Source organism: Megascapheus bottae, chromosome 8, assembly GCF_031878675.1.
Source record: "Megascapheus bottae isolate mThoBot1 chromosome 8, mThoBot2.hap1, whole genome shotgun sequence".
Classification (NCBI taxonomy): Eukaryota; Metazoa; Chordata; class Mammalia; order Rodentia; family Geomyidae; genus Megascapheus; species Megascapheus bottae.
The window spans coordinates 47,955,027-47,982,527 of record NC_143516.1 but is presented as its reverse complement, the minus strand read 5'-3'; the positions used below and the strand labels follow the sequence as shown (position 1 = coordinate 47,982,527).

The 27,501-nt window shown below is 40.9% G+C and overlaps 1 protein-coding gene across 1 annotated transcript in view; it reads left to right on the top strand.

Annotated features, from left to right (window-relative positions):
• Positions 1-627: 627 nt before the first annotated feature.
• Klhl32 (kelch like family member 32) overlaps positions 628-27,501 on the top strand; it is a 188,347-nt gene continuing 161,473 nt past the window's right edge. Inside the window, exon 1 of the mRNA XM_090338397.1 lies at positions 628-984. The gene's annotated coding sequence lies outside the window, so the exon portion shown is untranslated. The remainder of the gene's footprint in view (positions 985-27,501) is intronic.

The window sequence follows — 27,501 nt, the reverse complement described above, 5'->3', positions numbered from 1 at the left end:
AAATGCCTAGCAAGGGTGCCAGGCCTTTGAACTTAAGGGTGGTGCGGTGTGGTTGTTCCGTTTGCAGTTTTAAGGATGGCTCAGCTGTCAGGCAACCCCGGCCTTCACTTCTCAGGTTCTGACTGTGTTTTTCTTACAGTTCTTCTGAACGTGTTCTCCGCAGTGCCATCAGATGTCCTGTCCCCAGAAGGTTGCCCTTGGGAAGAGAGGCAACTTAGAAACTTTAGGTAGGTCAGAGGGAGTTATCTAGGTAGCTCCAGGCCGACCCCCCGCCCCACGCCCAGCCCTGGGAAAGAAGGGTCCTCAGCCCCCCTCCCCACTTCTCTCCCAGGTGTGTGTGTGTGTGGAGGGGGGGTAGCCCTAGCTGCAGGAGGTCCTGGGGAGGCGGAGGACTTCCGGGGAGGGCTGGGAGCGCGCTGGCTCCCGGGCAGGGTGTGGAGGGGGGGGACACTGGGGGTGGTGAGGGCGGGGAGGGAGGGCTGCGCCGGCTGGCCAGGGCGGGACGGGGCGGGGCTGCTCCAGTGTCTGATCCCGCCTTGCCTTGGGCGGGAGGGCGGGCGGGGTGGGAGCGTGTGTGTGTGTGGGGTGGGGGTGGCGGGTGCCCAGGTGAGTCTGGCGGCTGCCAAGGCGGCGCAGGGTCGAGCCAGCCCGCCCGCGGGGACGCTAGGGGGAGGGGGGGGACATCGGTGTCGCCGCAGGAGGGTCCGGGAGCGCGCAGGCGGGGCAGCGCGCGCAGACTCACAGACGCGCGCGCGCGCGCACAGACATATATACACATACACAGAGACACACATACAGACAGACACACACACACACGCATGCACAAGCCGAACACACGCCAGCGCGCTCGGCCAGCCCTACTGCAGCACCCTTATACCCGGGTCCCCGAGCCTGGAGGGGCAAAGCGGAGCCGCCCGTGGGTGCCTGCCGTGTTCCCCGGGAGCCCCGCGCCCGCGCCGCCGCCTCGGGGGACAAACCCATCGGGTAAGCCAGACTGTCGCCTCGTCCCGTGTCCTGTGCCGGGGTGGGTGCCTTGCAGATCCGAGGTCGGGGAGAGAGGGGGAGTGCTGGGGTCCCCCCGAGGGGCGCAACCTGGAGTGGACATTTATTATTTGGGGGGGGTGTTGAGCCTCCAGGATCATCTAGCTGGAGGGGTGACTCCTGGGATTACTTCACCCCACCCCCACCCCAATAGGTACTATGCTCCTCGGTTGCCTAGGAGACCTGCTTCCACACCGGCCTGGGGACAGCCCTAGGAAAGGTGATGCTGTTATTTATTTTGATTTAGAATAAAAATAAAATAGAGACCCCGAAAGACCTTGTGGCGAGGACGCACGGTGTTCGTTTGTATTCTGGCAACGGTTTCATTCAACTTCCAGAAATGTTGTAATTGCTCTATCTGAGAAGTCAGATGAAATCCATTCTCCCCCCCCCCCCCCCGTCAAGGGGCTGTGTCTTGAATCATAAAACATTCCCATTTGGGTGATCTTATAAAGGAAGCCCACTCCAGTGGGAACCCCAGCTGCCTCTCCTATTTCTAGTTCTGGTTTGCAGAGCTGGTGTGATCTCTCCTAAGGCCAGGAGAGCGAGGTTTTGAGTGTGGCTTTTCTCCCCACCAAGGTGCTCTTCTGTTGGAAATGAACCCGCATAGAAACGTATGCTGGTGCATGTCTAAAGAAACAAGACAGTTTTCGTGACATACGTGTTTGCTCACATTTCTTTTTTTTTTTCCAATCTTTTTTATTGTAATGAATAGAAGGGTTACACATTTCTATATCTACCGCATCACGCTTAAAGTGTACGGGTCTACACACCTAGGCTCATTTCTGAAATTGTTTCCTTTTAATCCTCTTATTGATGTTTTGAGAGATTTATCTATATGTCTAAAGAAATGGATCGAGAATGTGTGTCATGGCTGAACACTCAAGGTTAAGCTTTTGGAATCTATATTAAAATTCAGATTCCCCCACCCCCTCCCCTTTGAGCCATAGTACAGGGCTTCAACTCAAGGCCTCTCACTGAGCTTTCTTGCTCATGCTGGCTCTGTAAGCACTTAAACTACACCTCTAGTCCAGCAGTTTGTTAGTTAATTGGAGAGATGGAGTCTTACACATTTTTTCTGCCCACTTTGGCTTTACACTGTAATCCTCCAGAACTCAGCCACCTACGCTAGCATACACATAAGCTACTGGTGCTAGGCTGTTGGTTTGTTTGTTTTTCTGTGTGTGTGTGTGTGTGTGTGTGTGTGTGTGTTTCTGTTGTACAGATCCTTTCCTAAAACACTAAAGAAGCTCAGGAAAGAAGCCAGGACCCTTATTTCACAGGACCCCTTGTACCTAGGCTGACACATCTGTTTGAGACCACAGATGTGTCTAGTGGATAAACTTACACCAAGCACCTGAAGGCATCAATAATTAATTGCATTAATTATTGGAGTAGCTTACTAAAGAGCCATTGGCATTCCACAATCTTTTTTCTGTTTTCTTTTGATATGTGCTCTTTTTTTACTACCTCTTCTTAAATGCACCAAGGAGAATATATTGAATTCTTTAGATTGTAAACTATGTCATACAGGCTATAATAATAGGGAGATCAAGGCAGCAAAACAGTGACTGACGTAGGTAAAACGGATTAACGAAACTTAAGATGATAGAGACGACTAAAACCAATAACACTTTCTAGTTTACAAAGCACTTTTTGTTAGTTGTCCTAGTTGTTGTTGTTTATGCCTAACCTGGAGCCTGAACTCAAGGCCTAGCTTTTATGCTCAAAGCTAGTGATCTACCACTTGAACTATGAATCTACTTCTGGCTTTTTGGTAGTGAATTGGAGATGAGAGTCTCACAGTCTTTCCTGCCTGGGCTGGCTTTGAACCATGATCCTCAGATCTCAGCCTCCTGAGTAGCTAAAATTAGAGACATGAGACTCCAGTACCCAACTTTAAAAAAAAATCTTCACTATTACCATGAGGTTAAGAAATTACCTCAAACCTGCTGAGGGCCACAGATCTGGTAGATTGAAAGACCTTTCTAAATCCAGGCTCTTTCCCACTGAAAAGAGAAATATTGGGGCTGGACAGATGAGATAAAGAAGGGAGCAAGCCAGCTTTTCAAAAAATCCTGGAATTCTTCTTTTCTATATGAAGTGTCCTTAGTCTTTAAGACTGTAAGGACAAGATTAAAATTCTATCTCAACCATGAATGGCCTGTGACCTGCCAGTTAATAAACCATATGTACTGAAATCTCATCTAATTCTATGATGCTATTCTCATTAAAATACAGCTGTGAATCCATGCACCCATAGGTACATGGTCATGAGTTTTATGGTTTTAATATTATAGTCTCTAATGTTCTGCATCTATTTGGTTTTTGGGGGGGTGAGTGGTAATAGTTTGAACTCAGCCTTTACACTTGCTAGGCCTGAGCTCTACTGTGTGAGCCACAGAGCTTGCTGTTTCCATTATTCTTCAAATGAGGTTTCTAGACTATGCTTGGACCCATGTTGGATCAAAATCCTCCTTGTTACACTTCTTGAGTAGCTGGGATGTCAGATATGCACCACCACACTCAACTTTTACTGCTTGAGATATGACCTCAGTAACTTTCATCCAGCCCGGCCTCCTCGGTCTTTCCAACCCCACTTGCCCAGCATCTAGGATTACATGCAGGAACCACTGCTCCGGACTCACATACATTCTTCAATAAACAGGTCCAAGTGTATTTTTGAGATTGTTATATGCTTCTTTCATATATTTTCTCTGTCAGAGAGAACAAAAGACTCTGAGGTTCTTCCAAATAGGAATCTTGACTATGAAAAAAAAACATTTATGGTTTAAAACTATACACACATTTATCATTATTAGATGTTACAAGAAATTGGCAGATGCTTTAAAGTACACAGGGGGATTTGCATAAGTACTATGTAAATACTGTGACATTTTTACATAGGAAACTTGAGCATCTGTGGATTTCAGTATATGTAGAGGTTTGGTATCCAGTTTCCCTAAAGACACAGAGAGACAAGTGTACTTGGTATTAGAAGAAGAGGAGAAATAAAATGTTGGTCATAAAAATGAGTATTAATGCTGGAGAGATGTTGGCAATCCTCCCTGAAGCAGGAAGTAAAAAGGAGTGTAATTTTATTATATTGTTTCTTCTGTGGATCCAGAAAGGTATCGTTCAAGGGTAAAGCCAAGTCAGCCACAGAGAGCCACAGAGGCTTCTACTGGTGCTCTTATTCTGAAATCATCCTCTAGGAGGATGGTTCATTAACCAATAAAAGCCTTTCAGCATTTCATTGCATCCCATGTATCATACCCTAGTGAGGGGATAGGCAGGACATTACAACATTCCTACAGAATCCTGGCAGAGTATGGTCGACATTCCATTTCAGCTCTTCAAGGAGTCATAGCAAACACTCCATACTTTTCCTAGTGACACCACTTTTTGAGCCCACTCTGTGTACAGCCTATGTCCCATCGATCCCCTGTTCAAGTCACAATATTCTTATGAAGTTTGCCTTTTGGAATGGATGATTATTCCTGTAATCCCAGTTACTCAGAAGGATCATGGTTTGAGGGCAACTTCAGAGAAAAAGTTAACAGAACTCCATATCAACCAAAAAAACTAGGCATGGCAGCATACATCTGTGACTCCAGCTATCAGGCAGATCTAGGTTGGAGGATCATGGTGCAGGATAACCCAGAGGAGGGGAAAAGTGACACTATCAGAAACATAACCTAGGCAAAAGAAATGTTACAGGGGTGGCTTATGGTAGTGCACCTATTTATCAAGTATGCAGAATCTGAGCAGAAACTCTAGTGCAAGAAAAGTAATAGGAAAGAAAAGAAGAAAGAATGAATGAAAAGAAAGAAGGGAGGGAGGTAAGAGAGAAGGAGGGAATGAGAGATGAAGGGAGGAAGGAAGGAAGGAAGGAAGGAAGGAAGGAAGGAAGGAAGGAAGGAAGGAAGGAAGACAAAAAAGGAAGGAAGGAAAGGTAGGCAGGCAGGTAAGTAGGTGGGCAGGGAGGGAGGCAGGAAAGGAGGGAGGGAGGCAGGAAAGGGGGCGGGGAGGAAGAAAGGAGGGTCTTTTTTACACTTTACAAATGAGGAATCTAAGACTGTGACAAACAAAAGGAAAGTTTCATCCTCAGCTTCTCTGGCACTGTACATTCCTTCCCTCCCTGCCATTACCTAACAGTGATTATAAACATGTGCAGGGTCACAATATTGAGGCAGTTGTGTGTTATGTGCTACAGAAGCTTGTTAGACCTCCCAGCTGGGGCTGTTGCTACCAGAGCAGAGTACAAGCGTGCAAAGGACACTGGGTGCTGAAAAACAAGCCAGAAATTCTAGGGAAGCACACATGTAGAGAAAAAAACAAAGAAAAAATTCTGACTGTGGAGGTCGGGTAAGTTCTCTTCAGTAGGGTGATTACTGGGGAACCTGTGGAGTTGATGGCTGGGTCTGATTTGAATGAAGATCCTTTTATTTTCTGATAGGAAGGCAATTCCACCAGAGCCTCAAGGTGGAAATGTGAGCTGGGAGGATAATGTGAGTGAAGCTGGCTAATGATGAGCTCACGGTAGCTGAAGAGATAGTGAACTCCAGGGAAAACATGGTTTTTAGGAAAGACTGCAGCAAGAAGAGGTAACTGGAGACTAGGGAGACAGGATACAGGAATACAATTGGTCAAAGACAGCACAGAACAGGAGAAGCGGAGAGGGCCACAGTACTTCCTCTAGCGAGTTCTGAAGATAAGAGCAAGAGCCACATATTACATTCTCATAGATTGGTCCACACTAGATGCCTATGAATTATTCCAGTGTGTATATCAACATCAAATGGCACCAAATTTCTTTCTTTTCTTTTCATTTTTTTTGTCAGTCCTAGTGCTTGAACTCAAGGTCTAGGCACTACTACTTGAGCCACAGTACCACTTCCAGTTTTTTCTGGGTATGTGGTACAAAGGAATCAAATCCAGGGCTTTGTTCATGATAGGCAAGCACTCTTCCACTACACCACATTCCCAGCCACAGACATTTAATTTCATGACATCATTTTCTATAGTAAGACTGTACAGAGATATGTTATGTGAATTTGGTTGAAGTGGACAAATGCGAAGATTTTGTTTTACCAGTCTTGGGGCTAGAACTCAGGCCTCATTCTAGTTGGTCTTTCTTTTTTTCCATATATTTTTTATTGTAATTAATAGAAGGGTTACATGATATTTGCCAGATAGATGGTGCATTAATTCCCATACATGGATACCCTTTCACATGTCTTGGTCCCCATTACCCTCCCCCCACCCCCACCCCTCAACTTGTTTTACCCCCTTCCCTATCCAATTTCAAATAACCAAATACAAATATATCCAATATATCAGGTAACAAAGTGAGATACTGTAACAATATGATAAAACCAAAGGAGAGCAAAAGAGATGAGAGATAACATAATACCTTAAGAACAACAATCATTCATTATATGGCTTATGTTTCTATATCCTAGAGAGCCTATCATTTAGCGTCCTACTGTATGGCCTTTTGTATCAAGGTTTTGCTCTATTGCAAATCCCTGCTAGGAGAGCCCAAGGTTTCTACTGATTATGACAAATGAGGGAAACCATTGAGCCTAAGTTCCTTTGAGTCTGGCTTACTTCACTTAATATGATTTTTTCTAAGTCTTTCCATTTCCTAACAAATGGGGCAATGTCATTCTTTCTGACAGCAGCATAGAATTCCATTGTGTACAAATACCACATCTTGTTGATCCACTCATAAACGGAGGGACATCTAGGTTGGTTCCATATCTTTGCTATGGTGAATAGTGCTGCAATGAACATTGTTCTGCTGCTGGATTTAGTATGTTCTTGTTTCTGGATAATAGGGTAAATGCCAAGTAGTGGAATTGCTGGATCATAGGGGAGCTCTATGTTTAGCTTTTTGAGGAACTGCCATACTGCTTTCCATAGTGGTTGAATGAATTTGCACTCCCACCAACAGTGCAGTAGTGATCCCTCCTGGCCACATCCCCTCCAGCATCTGTTGTTATTAGTTTTCTTGATCCTGGCCATTCTAACTGGAGTGAGGTGGAATCTTAGCGTTGTTTTGATTTGCATTTCTTTTATGACCAAAGATGTTGAGCATTTTTTCATGTGTCTATAGGCCATTTTTGTTTCTTCTTCAGAGAAGACTCTCTTTAAGTCTTTGGCCCATCTTTTAATGGGATGATTGGTACTTTGGAGATTAGTTTTGGAGTGATTCACTTTTTTGAGCTGTTGATATATTTTAGATATGAGGCCTTTGTCTGTTGTATGGTTGGTGAAGATCTTCTCCCATTCTGTAGGCTTCCTGATTAGTTTATTAGCTATGTCCTTTGCCATACAAAAGCTCTGCAGTTTAATGCAGTCCCACTTATCCAGCCTTTCTCTGATTTGTTGTGATTCTTGGTCCTTATTAAGAAAGTTTCGACCTGTGCCGAGGAGACCTAGTATATCTCCTATTCCTTCTTGTAAAGTTTTCAGTGTGTCAGCTTTTACCTCCAGGTCTTTGATCCATTTGGAGTTAATTCTAGTGCAGGGTGACAAAGAAGGATTCAACTTTAGTTTTCTGCAGGTGCTTAACCAGTTCTGCTAGCACCACTTGTTGAAGAGGCTATCTTTCTTCCATTCTATATTTTTGGCTCCGTTGTCAAAGATTAGGTGGCCATAGGTCTGTGGTTTAATATCTGGGTCTTCAGTTCTATTCCATTGTTCTTCAGGCCTGTTCTTGTGCCAGTACCAAGCTGTTTTGGTCACTATAGCTTTGTAATAGAGTCTAAAGTTTGGTATTGAAATTCCTCCTGTGCTGTTCTTTCTGCAAAGAAGTGTTTTTGCTATATGGGGTCTTTTAATATTCCATATAAAGTTTTAGATTTCTGTATTATTTTCTTCTGTTTCTATAAAGAATGATATTTGGATATTGATGAGGAGGGTCTCTGAAATAAAGATATACTTAACCTCATTTGTATGCTAAGGTCATTAGAGACCTAAATGCTATTTTAAAGGGAGGAAATACATATTGTGCTCCTCTCAAGAATGAAGTATTCTGGATAAGGGGGCATTTGGAGAGGAAGGGGCAATTAGTGGGTATAGAGGGGAAAAACAGACTTCAATCTCTTTAGGAAGAAGATAATCCTATCTGACTTGAAAGGGAAAATGAAGAAATTTTCTTCTTTGGTCCTGGTGAATTTTTGACCTTTTCATAAAATTTACATAATCCAACATGAAGGGAAACCCCTAGCAGTGTAGTAAGACACAGGCAAGTAGAAGCAGACATTGCAAAGAGTCTTGGAAAGTTGAACTTAACAGATACTTGGTGCTGCTACTATTCATTCTCTGGGGGACACAAAGAGTACATTTACTTCAGATAGAGACCCATAGAGATGTGCTGTCATAAAGCCCCCTTGGAATTGCCCAGGCAAAATGAAACAAATCCTCCTTTCTCTGGTTTCTATGGCCAGGGTAGAGGTCTAGGAGCTGCAGAAGGTGAGGAGGGGGAGACTTGTTAGTGAAGAAAGACACTGCACCACTAACCCCAATATGTACATCATTTTCCATGGGAGAGCCCACCTAAATAGAATCCTGTGTGGCAACCTCCCTGACACTGAAGGGTTGGCTCTGATCTAAGAATGATGCCCTGGATTAAGGCATTGTATCTGGCACCTGAAATCTATGTGGATTCTACCATCATTTTGAATTAGGCAAAAGGAAAGGAAGGAAAGGAATGCCAAATACAGTGCTTTTAAGTTTGCACCAGATGTTCAATGCATATGTCAAGATCATAGCGGTGCTTTAGGCTATGGTTTGAGTGTGTCTTCCAAATTCATCTGGTATGTACCCAATGTCATACATTAGTGGTACTTGGAGATGGGAATCTTTGGGAGATTGTTTGGATCAGATGCAATCAGAATGGGAAACCCATTATTGGGTAGCAACTTTATAAGAAAAAGAAGAGAGTCCAGGGTGATCAAGCTGGTTCTGCCTTGCCTGTAATACTATCTGCTGTTACTGTGCATCAGAAAGAATGTGTTGGTGCTATGTTTTGGATTTCCTAACCTAAAGAGTATGAGTGGAATAAACCTCTCTTCTCTCTTCCATGCCCACTATGCTGTGTTCAATGACAGCAACAGAAAATGGACTAAGCAATATACCCTAGACAAGAGAATCACCACTTGTAAGCAAAGAAAATGAGACCTAGGCATGATGTCGTGTCATTGCATTGAGAATTACAGACCCCAGAACTATCTGAGTTACTATTTAAATCAAGGCTCCAATGATCTCTTTTTTCTGGGTGTATTGTGCTATCTTATACTTTCAATTGTAGAACTAAAAATCATAAATAATCAGGCCTCTTAAGCAATGATTTAACATGAGGTATCAGAATCTTTGTCATGAAAAAATTGCAGAATGCCTCCTCCACTATTCTTATTGTCTGTGCCATTAACATCAAATGTGTTCCCACTGAAGCAAGGACAGGACTCAGTATTCCATCAATATTCTGTACGCTACATGAGTTGTTCTGTGAGGGAGGGAAGGGGCGGGGGCAGTCTTGATGCTAAGTATCTGGGACTAGCTCATCTGGCATGGAAAACAGAATATATTATATCTCAAAGAATATGTAAAAAGAATTATATCAAGAGTCCATGAGCACTGCCAAAGCTTTCCTTTCTTCATTTAAATTTCATCTTATCAGGCTGGTGATTTCAACCTTACAAAGGAAATTGTTTTTTAAAATAAGAATTTTCAACCAGTTTACAGCTTTCAATGTACTTCTTGCCATATGCAGAACTAATGTGACTCCAAGTCAAGTTTGCAAAATTGCTACTTTGTTATATACATAGTTCTTTTTAAAATTTCACTCCGGTTTATAGCACCGTATGTCTTCATCAAGTTAAATGAATGTACCAGTGCATCACACTATGATGTACATCTGAAACAGAGCAAGATCAAAAGAAATAGGAAGAAAGTCACCAGTTCCCTCTTATGTTGGCAAGATGGGCATGGGACAAACTTTTTAGAAATCCTGCAACCCCAACCTGGGGGGAGGGCCTTGAGGGAGAGGAAATGAACAAAATTAATTTGATCTATTAATTTTCAATGAGAGGGAAAGTCAGATGAATAGGGATGAATTCTGAGGAATATATTCGCAAATTATGAAATGTTTACAGATGGAAACAGAGACATAGCTAAATATATCTGCTCTCTCTCTCTCTCTCTCTCTCTCTCTCTCTCTCTCTCACACACACACACACACACACACACACACACACACACACACCTACCTTTATAAGAAAGGAGTGTCCTAGCATCTTTGTCCATAGTATTATCTGTAATTGCTAGTATGACTGTGAAGCTAAAAATCATCCTATTCGCTCATATTATATTTGACAGTGAAGAAAATGCCTCCAACTTTAAGGAAATGCCTGTCCCTGCTGTTAGATTCTAGCTTTCATGTGTCCTATTTTATTTTATTTTTATACTTTACATTGGGCCATCTCAGTCACAGCAGCTCTAGTACTTGACTCCGAGCCTAACTCACATCTGCTTGATATTTATCTTTCGTATGTCTATTCAGATAACCAATAAAAATGCTAAGCCAACAAGAAATCAGCAGCAAATATTGACTTATAACCAAAGGTTTGCTTCTGAATTTGAGTATAGCTTTGCAAATGGCTGAACGAGAACTCATATTTCTCCTTATTTACCCCATAGATGAGATGTGAGTTCATATTTCATATCTGGTATTGCTTATCTCACATTAAAATGCCTATCTTCAAGAACGACCCTCACCTCCAAACCTGTTACTCACCTAGAAAAAAAATACATATAACAGTTATCATCATCTAACTTGCATAATCAGTTCTGCCATTTCTAAAATCTTAGTGGAATGCTGGTGGCTCACCTGTAATCCTAAAACTTGAGACAAGTAAGACTTGAAGGACTGTAGTTTGAAGCCAGACTGAGAAGAAAAGTCCTGTGAGACCTTATCTCCAATTAAACAGCAAACATTCTGACTGGATGCATGACTCAAGTAATTGAGTACCTCCATGAACAAGAAAGACCAGCTAGATTGTTCAACATATGCAAATCAATTAATATAATTCAACACATCAACAGGAGCAGGAACTAAAACCACATGATTGTCTCAATAGATGCAGAAAAGGCATTTGACAAGATCTAACACCCCTTTATGTTAAAAGCTCTAGAGAAACTAGGAATCCATGTAACATTCCTCAATATAATAAAGGCTGTGTATGACAAACCCACAGCTAGTATTATACTTAACGGCAAAAAGCTAAAGCCATTCCCTCTAAAATCAGGAACAAGACAAGGATGCCCACTCTCTCCACTCCTCTTTAACATAGTATTAGAATTCCTCGCCAGTTCAATAAGACAAGAAGCAAGCATAAAGGGGATCCAAATAGGGAAAGAGGAAGTAAAACTTTCCCTCTTTGCAGATGACATGATCCTGTATTTAAAGACTCCTATAGACTCTACTCCCAAGCTCCTTGAGCTGATTCAAAACTTTGGAAGGGTAGCAGGGTATAAATTTAACCCTCAAAAATCAACTGCTTTCCTCTATGCCAACAGTGAGAGGAATGAGGCAACAATCAGGAAAGCAACTCCTTTTGCAATAGCCTCAAAGAAAATAAAGTACCTAGGAATTACCTTAACCAAGAATGTAAAGGAACTTTTTAATGAAAACTTTAAAATCCTGAAAAAGGAAATTAAAGCAGAACTGAAGAAATGGAAAAACCTCCCATGCTCCTGGATTGGAAGAATCAACATGGTGAAAATGACAATCCTGCCAAGGGCTATCTACAAATTCAATGTAATATCCATCAATATCCCAATGTCATTATTTAAAGAAATAGAAGAGGCAATCCAAAATTTCATATGGAATAATAAAAGACCCCGTATAGCAAAAACACTTCTTTGCAGAAAGAACAGCGCAGGAGGAATTTCAATAGCAAACTTTAGACTCTATTACAAAGCTATAGTGACCAAAACAGCTTGGTACTGACACAGAACAGGCCTGAAGAACAATGGAATAGAACTGAAGACCCAGATATTAAACCACAGACCTATGGCCACCTAATCTTTGACAACGGAGCCAAAAATATAGAATGGAAGAAAGATAGCCTCTTCAACAAGTGGTGTTGGCAGAACTGGTTAAGCACCTGCAGAAAACTAAAGTTGGATCCTTCTTTGTCACCCTGCACTAGAATTAACTCCAAATGGATCAAAGACCTGGAGGTAAAAGCTGACACACTGATAACTTTACAAGAAGGAATAGGAGATACACTAGGTCTCCTCGGCACAGGTCGAAGCTTTCTTAATAAGGACCAAGAATCACAACAAATCAGAGAAAGGCTGGATAAGTGGGACTGCATTAAACTGCAGAGCTTTTGTATGGCAAAGGACATAGCTAATAAACTAATCAGGAAGCCTACAGAATGGGAGAAGATCTTCACCAACCATACAACAGACAAAGGCCTCATATCTAAAATATATCAACAGCTCAAAAAAGTGAATCACTCCAAAACTAATCTCCAAAGTAACAATCATCCCATTAAAAGATGGGCCAAAGACTTAAAGAGAGTCTTCTCTGAAGAAGAAACAAAAATGGCCTATAGACACATGAAGAAATGCTCAACATCTCTGGTCATAAAAGAAATGCTAATCAAAACAACGCTAAGATTCCACCTCACTCCAGTTAGAATGGCCAGGATCAAGAAAACTAATAACAACAGATGCTGGAGGGGATGTGGCCAGGAGGGATCACTAGTACACTGTTGGTGGGAGTGCAAATTCATTCAACCACTATGGAAAGCAGTATGGCAGTTCCTCAAAAAGCTAAACATAGAGCTCCCCTATGATCCAGCAATTCCACTACTTGGCATTTACCCAACCATCCAGAAACTAGGGCATACTAAATCCACTAGCACAACAATGTTTATTGCAGCATTATTCACCATAGCAAAGATATGGAACCAACCTAGATGTCCCTCAGTTTATGAGTGGATCAACAAGTTGTGGTATTTGTACACAATGGAATTCTATGCTGCTATCAGAAAAAACGACATCACCCCATTTGTTAGGAAATGGAAAGACTTAGAAAAAATCATATTAAGTGAAGTAAGCCAGACTCAAAGGAACTTAGGCTCAATGGTTTCCCTCATTTGTCATAATCAGTAGAAACCTTGGGCTCTCCTACCAGAGATTTGCAATAGAGCAAAACCTTGATACATAAGGCCATTTAGTATGAAGCTAATTGAAAGGACCTCCAGGATACTGAAACAAAAGCCATATAATGAATGATTGTTGTCCTTAATGTACTATGTTATCTCTCATCTCTTTTGCTGTCCTTTGGTTATATCATATTGTTACAGCATCTCACTTTGTTATCTGATATATTGGATATGTTTGTATTTGGTTATTTGAAATTGGATAGGGAAGGGAGGAAAACCAAGATGGGGGGGTGGAGGGGTGGGTAATGGGGACCAAGACATGTGAAAGGGTATCAATGTATGTGAATTAATGCACCTTCTATCTGGCAAATATCATATAACCCTTTTATTAATTACAATAAAAATATTAAAAAAAAGAAAAAGTAGTTAAGACCTTGTTATATTGTATGGTGGCCTTCTAAAAGGTCTTCAGAAGCACTAAGAGTCTTATAAATGGATAAATTATCACTTTGAAATGTGACATGTCATCTTTGAATAGATGAGTAATGGAGAAGTCAGGGTAGGTGACTGCCAGAGTGGTATTCTAACCACTTAACTACATTTCTTACTTGGCTCCAAACTATTAAAATTTGGAAGCTTTTTTCCTTCTGTCTGTATATTATCATCCACATAGAGAAAGCTATTAATAACCTAGACACTAAAGAAAATGAGATTAACAATAGCATCCCTCAACTCGGTCTTCATCAAACTATGAACCAAGAGGATTGAGTGTCAAAGCAACACATGTCATCTGTCTCTTGATTTCTAGACTGTATAATGACTTATAACAAGGCAACATATAAAACATAGATAACATTCACTATATAAAGGTCTTACTTTTATTTCTTCTTTAATTTTTTAATGCGATCTGTAGTAACATAGTCCTATTCTGCTGCTTCCAGTTCAGATGTGAATACCTTTTATGGTGGATTTAATTAGTTTCCTCCTGAAGATAGAAACTTAGGTTAAAATAAAATGAAATCAATAGATTAAGGTTAATTATGCCCTATTCTCTTCTTTATTTCCTAGGCTTATGATACAATTGCTAATTGAATGTAATGAAATCCATAGTTATCTTTAATCATGTTTTAAAGAAAGAGCTTTAAAAAAAAAAGCTATTCCCACCTTGTCACTTTGAAGATGTGTTCATCCCTAATATCGTGGGGTTGATCAGGCATATTGTGTATTATTTCTGTGGTTATTTACTCTTATCAAAAGATAGGTTTAGAGAGTTGAGGAAATGGCTCTCTACATATTCAATGGAAATGTAAACAATACAGGCAGTTTGTACTTCATTCGCAAAGAAGTTACAATGTGTGATTCACATCAAGGCTGAAACCACGGTTATGATTTTTTTCAGTCAGGTTTATGTAAAGTTAAAAAGCAGGGGGAACGTTTCTGTGAGAATCTTTATCTATGTTTGTGCATTGTTTGTAGTTAGATTTTTTTCAGTTGTGTATTTCTGACTGAGATCTCATCACATTCTTCCTATTTTGTGTCTTAGAAGTAGAGCATTGATAGAGATTAAACAACATTATATAATCCAGCCCAATAATGTTATTTCTGTAGCAGATGAAATCTTCAGAGTCATCGGTTAACATGTTGGTAGCAAATTGGTGCAGAACTGCACATATATGGCAAGATTTGTGTACAGTTTATAATTTCCAATTGTTGTTGTCCCTTTGTGTGGGGAAGATAGGTTTAATATTAAGTTTAGTGCAATTCTTATTGCAGGAAAGTTTTTAATACTTAGTAGAGTGTTTGAGTTGAAGAAAAGTATTTTGACCTGAAGAACAACCATTTAAGAAATGAAATTAATTAGTTTAAATTACTTTTCTCTTCTTGAAAATCAAGTGAAATACCAGGTATGAAACTTTGCCAAATTGGAGATTTGTTAGGCTTTTCTGCCTCTTATATCAAGAACAGCAGAGAGAGGGAGAGAGAGATTGAGAAAAAGAAAGAAAAGAGAGGGGCTGGGAGTTTGGCCTAGTGGTTAAAGTGCTTGCCTAGCATGCATGAAGACCCGGGTTCGATTCCTCGGTACCACATACATAGAAAAAAGCCGGAAGTGGTGCTGAGGCTCAAGTGGTAGAGCTCTAGCCTTGAGAAAGTCCAAGGACAGTGCTCAGGCCCTGAGCTCAAGCCCAGGACTGGCAAAAAAAAAAGAAAAAGAAAAAAGAAATAACAGCAAGGAGACAAGAAACAGCAAAAGGAACAAAAAGGGGAAGGAGGAAAAGGGATAAGCAAGAGAGTGGGGAGAGAAGGAGGGAAGGGTAAAGGAAGAACCGACAAGAGACCCAAAGAAAGAAACCAAAAGAGAAAGCAGGATAGAGTGAGAGAAGGAAACCAGAGTAGATAGATTGTAAGGGGTGGAGAGAGAAAGGAAAGCAAGTGGAAGAGTGAGGAAGAGAAACACACACTGTGAAACTTCACTTCCCACCAATGAGTTTGTGAAACTTCACTTACCATCAGTAATTTTGAGCATGGAACCTCATTAGGTGATTAGTATCAACCATCCTTCCCAACTCATCTTTTTGGCCATCTGTTCCACATTATGGGAAGTAATAGCCTTGGGCACAGCTGCTAAGTCTAATGTGTATTTCTAACTAGTGATAATGACTACATACAGAAATCTGGTAGCCAAATGTGCTAAATAAACTGGAGAGAAAGAAATTCAAATATCCAAGTTTCGAAGCTAGAGAAAGGAGACTCTGCATTTTATATAATGACACTGTGATAGACATAAGCAGTACCTGGCCTGCCTTCATTGCTTCACAATAACTTTCTTGTAAGGAGAAATAAATCTCAAGACAGATAACCCTTCAATTTTGATAGTTGTTAATGATCCTTCTGTCCCAGGAGGTGGATTTCAGTAATATAATCCCATCGTTTCTTGGGCCCTTTGCCATCCGCAGTAAGGGATGAATAATGGCAGTGTGGTAAATCCGTTTGATTTGGTTGCCAGTATTGACCATTAGCTGAACCATTTCAGTTGAATTGTCTAATGCCATTAAATACATAATTGAGAAGAAATAGGAAAGTAACTACCCAGCAATTCTCTAATTAGATATAAAGGAATCCAGCAATCCGAATTTTAAGGGTCATGTGTATATTTTTGCATGGCTATTCATTTCTTTTAAAAATATTGAATGAATGTATTGAAACAAAGCCTCTCTATGAAAAAGATGGCCAGCACAGAAGTCATCAAAATTAGGTGAAGTGATTAGGGCATGGGCAAAGTCCTTACACTTGCTTTGTGCTCTTTTTACCTCTAAATCTTCACCTGTTAGCTGGTTAGATTCAAGACCTTGAAACCATCCTTCTTCTCTGTTTTGTTTCCTCTCACAATTTACATTCAAGCACTTGGGAAAGTCTCTTTTCTCCACCCTCAAAATACACCCAGAATCTGACACCTTTCAGCACTCTTTACTGTCATATTGCCCTGCTCCATTTCACCTCTTGTATAAATTAGAGTTCTCTGTTGCCTCCCACATCCTCTCAGAGTGCAACCAGAGTAGTTTTTACAACACTCAAGTTAGGCACCATGATTTTTTTTTGCTCAAAAATGCCAACAGATTTGAGTCCTCAAACCAGCACCTTCCCTGTCATCTGTCTCCTTTTATCTATCCCCCAAGCTTAATTTCTACTTATTTGTCCATTCGTTCCCATTGTAGCCATCTCATTTTCCACATATAACTTATGTATCACAACCATAGTTCCCTGGACTCCTAATCCTCCGCCTCTCCTCACACCTGGATCCGCTGCCTCAAAACTTCCCACCCCTGGCCTTCACGCATAAATGACCTTGCTCTGTTTTACTAGTCCCCTTACTTTTTAAAACCAGCCTTATTGTGAGGAAAACTAGGTATGCTATTACGGATCTAGGTGTTCAGATCAATCATTTCTAGTCTATATGTGAAGCTGTTCAGCCATCACCATAAGCCAGCAGGGGCTACACTGTACCTCCTCCCTAGCCAGGGAGTTTTGGTTGATTCTATTTGTCCATTCTTTTTCTGCAGCAGTGGCAGCTGCTCCTGCTGCTGCTTTGGCAGCATGCATCAATGGAGTGATTTGGGAGACAGACAGCCCTAAGGTTGAATCCTGGTTCTTCCACTTACTAATTGGTCTTGGGAAAGTTACTCGCTTCTTTGAACCCAGAATCTTCTTTTTTTGCTTTATCATATAATCCTGTGTTTCAAGTCCAACAATGGATGTATATTTTATTATCCAGGGTGTCTAGTACCAAATTGCTATCCAGTAAGCTCTTGCTATTAATGTTACACTGATTTCAAAATGATGCAGGAAAACCTAGGGAGCTAATGTTTGCCCTATTCACTAGGTGATCACATTCTTTTGCCTTCTCCTCTCCTTATGTGGGTATGGGAATGGTGAGGACACATACAAGCTTTTCTTGACATCATTTATGTTTTCTAGTACTTGTCTCTAATGATAATGACTCCTGTGAGTCATGGGCTGCACTTGACTGGCTCATACGACTCCATGTTTTCTGTTTTAGGATTAAAATTAGAAGAGTATCCTGTGTTACTTCTTGAATATACTGGCGTGGTGCTTTTACTTCTAACAGTCTTGTTATTTTTCTCATTAATATTATTTTTGTTCTGTCAAGAATGCTCATTCAGCACGTCGTCCCTGGACATCTGGTAAGTGTTAGGCACAGTGCCAGGGGCTGGTGATTTCATGGTGACAACAATCCGGTCCTTGTCATCGTGAAATTGACATGTTAGTAGGAAAGACAGGCATTCATCAAGTGATTTCAAAAAGAGGAGTCAAATTGCAATGAAATAAATGTATGGGATGAAGGAGATGTCCCTGATATTATGACAAAAATGGGACTAAATCAGATGGATAGGATTGTTGTAGAGGAAGATGAGGATGCCTGCCATGGAGTGGCTGGGCTAAGGATCAGAAAGATGTGAAGTGTTCAGGAGATGAAGGAGAGAGGGCAGAAAGTAAGATGGTAATTCTAGACAGAGTAAGAAGTACAGCCCATAAATATGACCTTGAAAGTCTGATGAGCAGAAGAGCTTAGCTTGCAAAGATAAAGCCAAAGAGGAAAAGAGAAAATCAAGAAGGACAGAGTCAGGAACCAAGTTGGTAGTGTGATTCGCAGAGAGTACCTGTGATGTAGAAAGCTGCAATTAAATTCCAGTCCGTTGAGAACTCCACATGACGATTACTTCTGATGACAGTTCAGTTAAAGTCTGCGTGGATGACTTGGAGACCTGAGACAACCCAAATCCCTTCCCTGCTCACTGAACCACTACAAAACCCCCAGATCTGCTCTCTAACCAAGTTGGGCAACTTCAGGAAGGCAGAACTTTCTGTGATGAGTAGAGTGGAAATTAAGCTGAGTTTCAGAAAAAAAAAAACTGAGAGAAGGGCTGTGTTTTGCACATCAGACTTTAAATGCTTTTTAATTTACTCTTTAAATGCTATAGATGCATCCACTTAGACTCTAATGGCCACTCTCTGTGAAAAGTAGCTAAAAGGTGAGCAACTGAGAGGAAAGAATACCATAGGATCTCCAAACTAGCATCTAGTCGGACCCTGTGGCCCATGCCTTTAACCCTAGCTACTCAGGAGATTTGGGGATCAATGTTCAAAGCCAGCCTATGTAGGAAGGTCTATTTACAACTAAATACCACAGGCTGAAAGTGGAGCTGTAGTTCAAGTGGCAGAGCACCAACCTTGAGCACAAAAAGTGAAGGAACATCACCCAAGCCCTGAGTTCAATCCCCGATATGGACACAAAAGCAAGACAAAACTCACACCACAAGGAAGAAAAACTTACTATCTTGACATAGGGTAAGCATCACTAGCACAGTCATTAATTGTTGGAATTCAGAGAAGGGAAAGCTTACAGATAGTGCGAAATCCATGCTGAGCATTCTTATGGGCAAGAAGTCTCCCAGAAATCTGAGCTAACACCACAGAATTTATTTAGTGTACCACTGATAGACTGTCTTTTTAGGTGTTATTCCTTCTTGGTACTTTTGTAAACACATTTTCAAGGGTTTGCTTGCAAGGTAGAAATTTCAAAAAGCTAAATCCCTCTGAAAATGAGTTTTAAATGTACAGCTTTTATGATTCACACGATCCAATCACAAACTTTCACTGAAGAATTCAAAGAAGTCAGCACTGAAAGATGAAGATGAAAAATGTCTATTTGTTCAACCTGGGTTGACACTAGTTTTAGAATACTAACTGAGCACTATAATTAGTCTTTTCTCTATTATGGAAGGTGGTGAAAGGTAGGCTCAAGGAATGGTGTGATTTTTGTATTTTTAATAGTCTTTTGGTACACCCATTAAGAATTACCCATACTTAATATGATGTGTGTCAATGAGATGGTTGAGTGGGACAAATGGTTGTCACATACAATTTTAAGAATCCAGTAAATAAATAGTCCAGGTCCTCATTCCTATGTAAAGTGTATTATTTGCATGGCTTCAGAAAGAGTGACACACATGTACATACATATACACACATTATTAATTTCATGCATGGACATGTTTAAGTACATGTAAATATATACATTTAAATATATCATGCAATGTGTTCATAAATCTTCATTGGACCTTTCTACCCTGTACTGGTGTATACAGCATAATCTAAAAGAGATCCTACATGATGTTTTGTTCAAGCATTTTCTGGCTTTATAGGCACTGGTGAATCTACTGGCTGTCTATGCAAGGTCAGGTTCTTTTGTCTCTTGCAGACTGAGGTCAGCTGGCACCACTTATCTTTGGTCAGTTTGATATGGCACTTTCCCTACAATTTTCTGTCTTCACTGTCTTTTCAGCTGCTGCCATATACATGTCCAATACTCTGCACAGTTATTTATTTCCCTCTCCATGCAAAACCTGTATAAGTTTAGCTTAGTACCTGGCTCCTAGGTGAAACTATTTCCCTTTAGACTTACTATATCATATTTCATATGTTTTAGAATTCTTTACCATCTAGATGTCTAGAATGCCATTTATTTCTTCTCGGGCCGTCTTATATGTTTCCTTAATGTGAAGATATATGGACAGTAGAACCTTTGCCCTGAAATGTTGCAGCTGGAAAGCACATTCCCATCAAGATCTGCAATCTTTCATTCCATTTCAGTTAATTTGTAACTCTCTCTGCAGCTGTGATGTGGTATGGTGCACGATGGCAAGTGCTGCGTCAAGAGTATCACTCAGGGTCATATTAGTGTCTCAGAGAGGGAGGGGGAAAGGGGAGAAAGACTGGAGAGATTTCAAAAGCCTTTCCTCAGATGACATTGTACCGGTAGCCCTTTATACCTCTCTTTCTTGTCCACATGCCTTGGTTAAAAGTGAAAGAGAGGCTGAGATTTAGAAAAAGACAGTAGGTAAGACTGGGAAACAGGGACATGAAATGAGAAATGAGCTGTTCATATTCCCTCTGCATACACAGGCACACATCCATCCTGTGTGTGTGTGTGTGTGTGTGTGTGTGTGTGTGTGTGTGTATATACATACATCTTTACACACACACCTACATCTAAACACATATTCACACCCCCATAGACATACACACACACACAGGCACACATTAATATTCTCTCTCTCTCTCTCTCTCTCTCTCTCTCTCTCTCTCTCTCTCTCTCTCTCTCTCTCTCTCTCTCTCTCTCTCTCTCTCTCTCTCTCTCTCTCTGCCAGTCCTGGGCTTGAATTCATGATTTGTGCACTGTCCTTGGATTTTCTCAAGGCTACAGGTCTACCATTTGAGCCTCAGCACCACTTCTGGGTTTTTTCTATGTATGTGGTACTGAGGAATTGAACCAAGGTCTTTGTGCATGCTAGGCAAGCACTCTACCACTAGGCCAAACTCCCAGACCAGGCACACACTAATTTTCATCTCCATCCTGTGGTGGACTGTGATGAACTCTCTATTCTTCCTCAAGATACAATGGGCTCCTGGCTAATGCTTAGGCTGCATTCTCCAGAACTAGTTCCTAAATGTCTGGTCTTGTGGTGCCATTCATATACATGATATGATTTCTACTTCAGTCTTCAGTTTCAAAGGCAGGGAAAATCTTACCAGTCTACCAAGGAGACCTCTAACACACACACACACACACACACACACACACACACACACACACAATAGCCATCTTGATCACCAGTATAGGACAATTTCAAATCAGCTGTTTAAAAAAAAAATCCCCAAACTCCCACAAATGGATTTAGCTTCCTCCTTCCCCTCTACCAGGAGAAGCAGAAGCCCAGAGACATATCTGGCTTTGCCAGGACTCAGTGGAGGCACCAAGCTGAGGGAGCAGGTCCTCTGAGGTCTTCCCTTCCTTGTTGCTCTTCCTTGGTTGTTTGAGGGCCTTTCCAGTGGTGCACATGAGAACTGCTCATCAGCCTTCACTCCTTTTGAAAGTTAAATAATGTGAGCTTCCTGTCTTTTTCTCTTGCCATATGCACAGACACTTGCCCCAACCATCTGGAGAAGCAAAAAGTTGTATCTGGCAGGGCAATGGGAGTGCAGATGCATTCCTTTTATAATTACTCAAAAGAAGGTTATTGGAGGTAGGATTTATTTAGACTGCTTTGCAGAGCTAGATTTTTTTTAAAAAAACAACATTGACATGTTCTGAAAACATTTTGTACAACACACTAAGGCTATTAATTATTCTTCTATCTGTGGTCTCATTTCTCAGCATGTATTGTTGACTTTCATGGCTCACTGAAAGCTCTTGCTCCACCTGCATTAATTGACCCCTGGCTCGATGCTTTCTCTGTCAGTTTCTGTCCTCCAGGCTGTTGTTCATGGTTATATCAAAGATGGAGCAGCTGGAATCAGATGCCTGTGATTATTAAGACAGTAATTACGGATCATGCCGACACCAGCAATATTAACTAGTGCTTAAATAATTGAAAATGTTACCTATGAGGCATACATGAATTCAAGGTGTCAGAAAAAGAGACAGTTTTTATAATAGCCTATGTAATAGTAAAATGATTTTATTCTTATTTTATTCAGATACTCTAACAAAAATAATGTGACTTGAGGATGATGAAATGCATAAGTTTAAATTTTTTTAACTTCTTTATGAAGCTAAGTTATATAATAGCTTGAGGAATGCCATTCAGGTAGAAGAAATTAATTTGCAAAGATTTCTCAAGTTATGAAAAGAATATGATAACAGTATGCTCTTATAATGAGTCCACTTGCCAGAGTAGTAGCATTTGATGACGCTACAAGACTTACATTGTATCTGACACTTTAGAATGTACTTACAAAGTTATCATTTCATTTAGTCTCAGTAGAAGTAGTTCAGAGAGGGAGTTTACTCCTATCTTATGCGGGAAATAAATCTTGGCTCAGAAGTTACATGAGTAATAAGTTGAAGAATTGGGTTAGAATTTAAGATTTGTCCATGGTTTTAAATACCTTACCACATCTATAAGGTGGCAGAAATGATTCAGCTATGCTGTTCTGGGGAAAATAAAAAATATATTATCTTTGGTAGACTCTTCAGGCTCATTTCATTAGAAGAATAAACAAACCAGGAAAGGATACTAGTCTAAAGAGGCTTATGGATCATTTTCTTTCTCTTAAATTTGTAATTCTAAGGATATAACAAGATTTTGACAAATCTTTTTCTTATTAATTATTGGAATTTGTGACTTCTGCCTTTATTGGATAAGTCCAGTAGAGGATTAGCATGCTTTGACATGCTTAAATACTGGAAATTCCAACATTTCATACTGCATTTGTAGATCTCTTATCATATCATGAACTACACAAAATATGTGTCTGGGCCAAGAATGTGGCCTAGTGGTAGTCTATATATGTCTCTGTTTTATTTTTTAATTTGGGAAGCATTTTCTTGAGAGATCAGATGCAGGATCTATGATTTCATTTAGCATACCACTTCCTCATCCAAACACAGGAGGGGACATTCTGGTACTCACCATGATGCCAGGTAACTTATGAACTTATGACAGTAGTTCTCAGCTAAACAGTTGGAAGCGCATCCAGCTACCTTTTGGCAGAAATTGTAGTACAGACCTTCAGGACGGGGAATATCTTCAGAGTATCTGGGGTAGTCTCTTTAAGAGATCACAGATCTTGTGGAGAGAATAAAGGTTTCTTTTTTGTTGTTGTTATTGCCAGTCCTGGGCTTGAGCTCAGGGCCTGAGCACTGTCATTGGATTTTTCTCAAGGCTAGAGCTCTACCACTTGAGCCTCAGCACCACTTGCAGCTTTTTTCTATGTATATGGTACCATGGAATCAAACCCAGGTCTTTGTGCATGCTGGACAAGCACTCTACCACTAGGCCAAATTCCTGGCTTGAGAATAAAGGTTTCTAAGTATAGTTCTAGCCCAGTTCCCATATAAAAACTTAATTCCATATATAAAACAGTGCCCAACACCCAGATTGTCCATTGGCCCACATCTATTCAGGCTCAACTGTAAGACCTCAAAGAGGGGGATGTGGCTTTATTTTTTATCTTTAAAGAACAAGAAAGATTTTAAATAGCATGATACTATCAAAAGTTTATTAGGGTCGTACGTGCACAGTGGCATGTGTGACTGGGGAGGTCCCTGCTCTAAGCTACTGGATGCTATAAGAAAGGGCCCGCTTGGGCAGTGTTTCCTGGAGCGGATGCTAGTCTTCTAGGCTTCTTCATGAATGCTCTCTTGTGAGCTGGGGGCCTCTGGTAGATGGAGCAGCTATACAACATGGACAAATGGAAATGAGGAGGCCCAGAGTGTGAGTCTGTGAAACAAGCAGTGGCTCCAAGAAGCTTTTCTTCTCCGTGTAGACAAGTGATGCACTTCCCAGTTTGAAATACAAGACTAGAAAAGGAAGGTTTTGCAGTGGTTTCTGGTGCCTTCATTTCCTTGAGTAGCCTGGGATATATACAAATGACAAGATGGGATACTTTTGTCTATGTTTCTTCATGGTGACAAAACACTTGAGAAAACAACTTGAAAGAAGAGAGATTTTTTTCCTCCCTCCCTCCCTCCCTCCCTCCCTCCCTCCCTCCCTCCCTCCCTCCCTCCCTCCCTCCCTCTCTCTCTCTCTCTCTCTCTCTCTCTCTCTCTCTCTCTCTCTCTCTCTCTCTCTCTCTCTCTCTCTTTCTCTCTTTCTTTTTTGCCTGTCCTGGGCCTTGAGCTCAGGGCCTGAGCACTGACATTGGACTTTCTCAAGGCTAGAGCTCTAGCCCTTGAGCCACAGCACGACTTTTGGCTTTTTTCTATATATGTAGTACAGAGGAATGGAAGCTCGGTCTTCGTGCATGCTAGACAAGCAATCTACCACTAGGCCAAACTCCCGGTCCTGAAATTTCTTTTGACTGACAGTCCCAGTGAGTTTCTGCTGGTGGCAGCATAGTCTGTGATGAGGCAGTTAACACTTTCCTAGTTTCCAATCACAGTGATACCACTTACTAGTCTCCGAAACTGGAGAGATCATTTTATGCACTCAGGATTTTTGCTTTAATGTCATGCAGATAGATGTGCAACCTAGCTCTGGATGTGGCCTTGAATGTCATCCCAACTAGGGACTGAATGAACATCAAGTCTGCCTTTAAAAATGAAGACAGTAAAACAAAACAAAGGAGAGGAAGAGAGGCTAGTGTGGTAGGCAAGGGAAGGGAGGAAAAGGAAAGGGAAGAGGAAAGGGAAGGGGAAAGGGAAAGGGAAGGGGAGGGGAAAGGGAAAGTTTTGGGGTCCTTGTCGGACATCTAGGAGGAAGGTAAGATGGCAGAGGAGCCCATGAATCCCTAGAACACAGACTCCAGAGACCAGGCTCTCAATGCAGATCTAACTTTATATTACAAAACGGGCTCTCCAAATACAGATCGAGCGGTGGCTGCCAAGTCATCAAATAGGGATGACCCTGAATGTGACCATCAGCCAATGGTGTCCTGAGACACGCCCCACTTGCTCCAGGCTCTGGCTCCAGACTGCTGGCTTCACTGAGTGTGTACTGCTGAAGCACAGGAAGCAAGCAGCAGCTCCTAAGGCTACCCCACAGGAAAGGGGAGGGGAGAGGGAAAGAAGAGGGAATAGGGAAAGGGAAGGGGAAAGGGAAAGGGAGGGGGAAAGGGAATAGAAAGAAAAGAAAGGAAGGGAAGGAAATGGAAGGGTAGGTTGGTTCGGTGCATGAATTAGATAATTTCTGAAACTTAAAGTAATTTTTTATGACATAGTTGCCTCCTATAGGCCTTTCTATTTTTTATGGAATATACACTAATTAAAGCCATAGGATATACTTTGAGTATGTTTCTTTATGAAATAAACTGGATGATTTGCTTTTCACTAGCGATATTTAACGGTTTTTTAAACTAAGATCTCAAAAGGCCAATAAAGTCTGAGCTAGAAATACTTTTAAAGCAAAATTTTATGATTGTATATTTTGGACAATGGAAGAATGTCACTTCAGTCAATGTGAAATATCAGGGGTCAGGAATGTGGCCTACTGGTAGAGTGCTTGCCTAGTATGGACAAAGCCCTGGGTTCTATTCCTTGGTACCACATACTCAAAAAAAGCTGGGAGTGGTACTGTAGCTCAAATGGTAGATTGCTAGCCTTGAACAAAGTCCTCAAGAACAGTAGCCAGGCCCTGAGTTCAAGCCTCAGGACTGGCAAAAAAGGGAAAGGGAAAAAAAAGATCAGTCATGGATTTAGTAGCCTTTTATCCCCTCAACATCTCCTTGGCTCTACTCCAAGACTCATCATCTCCCATTTATCCCACTCATCCAAGACTATTGACTCATCCAGGAAAACAAACCTCACATTATTCTTCTTCTGACTCATGCCCCTAAGTTGTGTCACAATTCAAAACATTTCCAAATCACAAACATAATGGCGACAAACTTTCTTTTTTAAAAATTTTTACTTTATTGTCAGGGTGATGTATAGAGGGGTTATAGTAAGGTAGTGAGTACATTACTTCTTGAACATTGTTACCCCTTCTCTTGTTTTTCTCCAGTTTTCCTCCCCCTACCCCTTCCCAAGTTGTCAAGTTCATTTCTAACATATTGTCTTGTGAATATCGCTGTTATATTGGTTCACCGTTGTCCTTTGTCTTATCATCTTGTTTTTCCTCTTTCCTTTCCTAATTCAAATAAACAAATAAATGTATATACAGTATACCAGGTACTAAAGTCAGATACAGCAACAACCAGGGATAAACCAAAAGGGGAAAAAAAGAGAAAAGAAGTAATTTCACACAATACATTAAAAACAGTCCCTAAGATTTGTTTCTATTGCTTGAAGTTCATTTCACTTAGCCTCATCCTATATGGCCGCATGTAGCAAGCTTTTGAGCTATTGTTCTCCTCTGCTAGGAAAATCCATGGAGCCTATGTTTTTGGGTCTGGCTTACTTCATATGATTTTTTCCCCAAGTCTTTCCATTTCCTTATAAATGGAGTGATGTCATTCTTTCTGATGGCAGTATACAATTCCATTCATCTACTGAGGGACATCCGGGTTGGTTCCATGTCTTAGCTGTGGAAAATAATGCTGCAATGAACATGGTTATACTCGTAGGTTTAATATGGCCTTGTTTCTGGACATTTGGGTAAATGCCCAGGAGTGGGATTGTTGGGTCATAGGGGAGCTCTATGTTTAGTCTTTTGAGGAACTTCCATACTGCTTTCCAGAGTGATTGAACAACTTTACATTCCCACCAGCAGTGTAGTAGTGATCCCTTCTGGCCACATCCCAGCCAGCATCTGTTGTTATTAGATTTCTTGATAATGGCAATTCTAACTGGAGTGAAGTAGAATCTCAAAGTTGTTTCGATTTGCATTTCTTTTATGGCCTGAAATGTCAAGCATTTCTTCGTGTGTCCATTAGCCATTCTTATTTCCTCTTCGGCGAAATCTCTCTTTAGGTCTTTAGCCCATCTTTTAATGTGATGGTTATTTCTTTGAGGATTTGTTTTTGAGGGATTTAATTTTTTTGAATAATAGGTATATTTTAGATATGAGGCCCTTGTCTGTTGTATGGCTTGTGAAGATCTCCCACTCTGTGGGCTTTCCATTTATCTTACTAGTTATGTCCTTTGCCATACAGAAGCTCTGAAGTTTAATGCAGCTCCATTTGTCCAAACTTTCTTTGATTTGTTGTGTTTCTAGGCCTTTATTAAGAAAGTTTCAACCTATGCCAAGGAGCCCTAGTGTATCTCCTATTCCTTCCTGTAAAATTTTCAGGGTATCTGCTTTTACCTCATGGT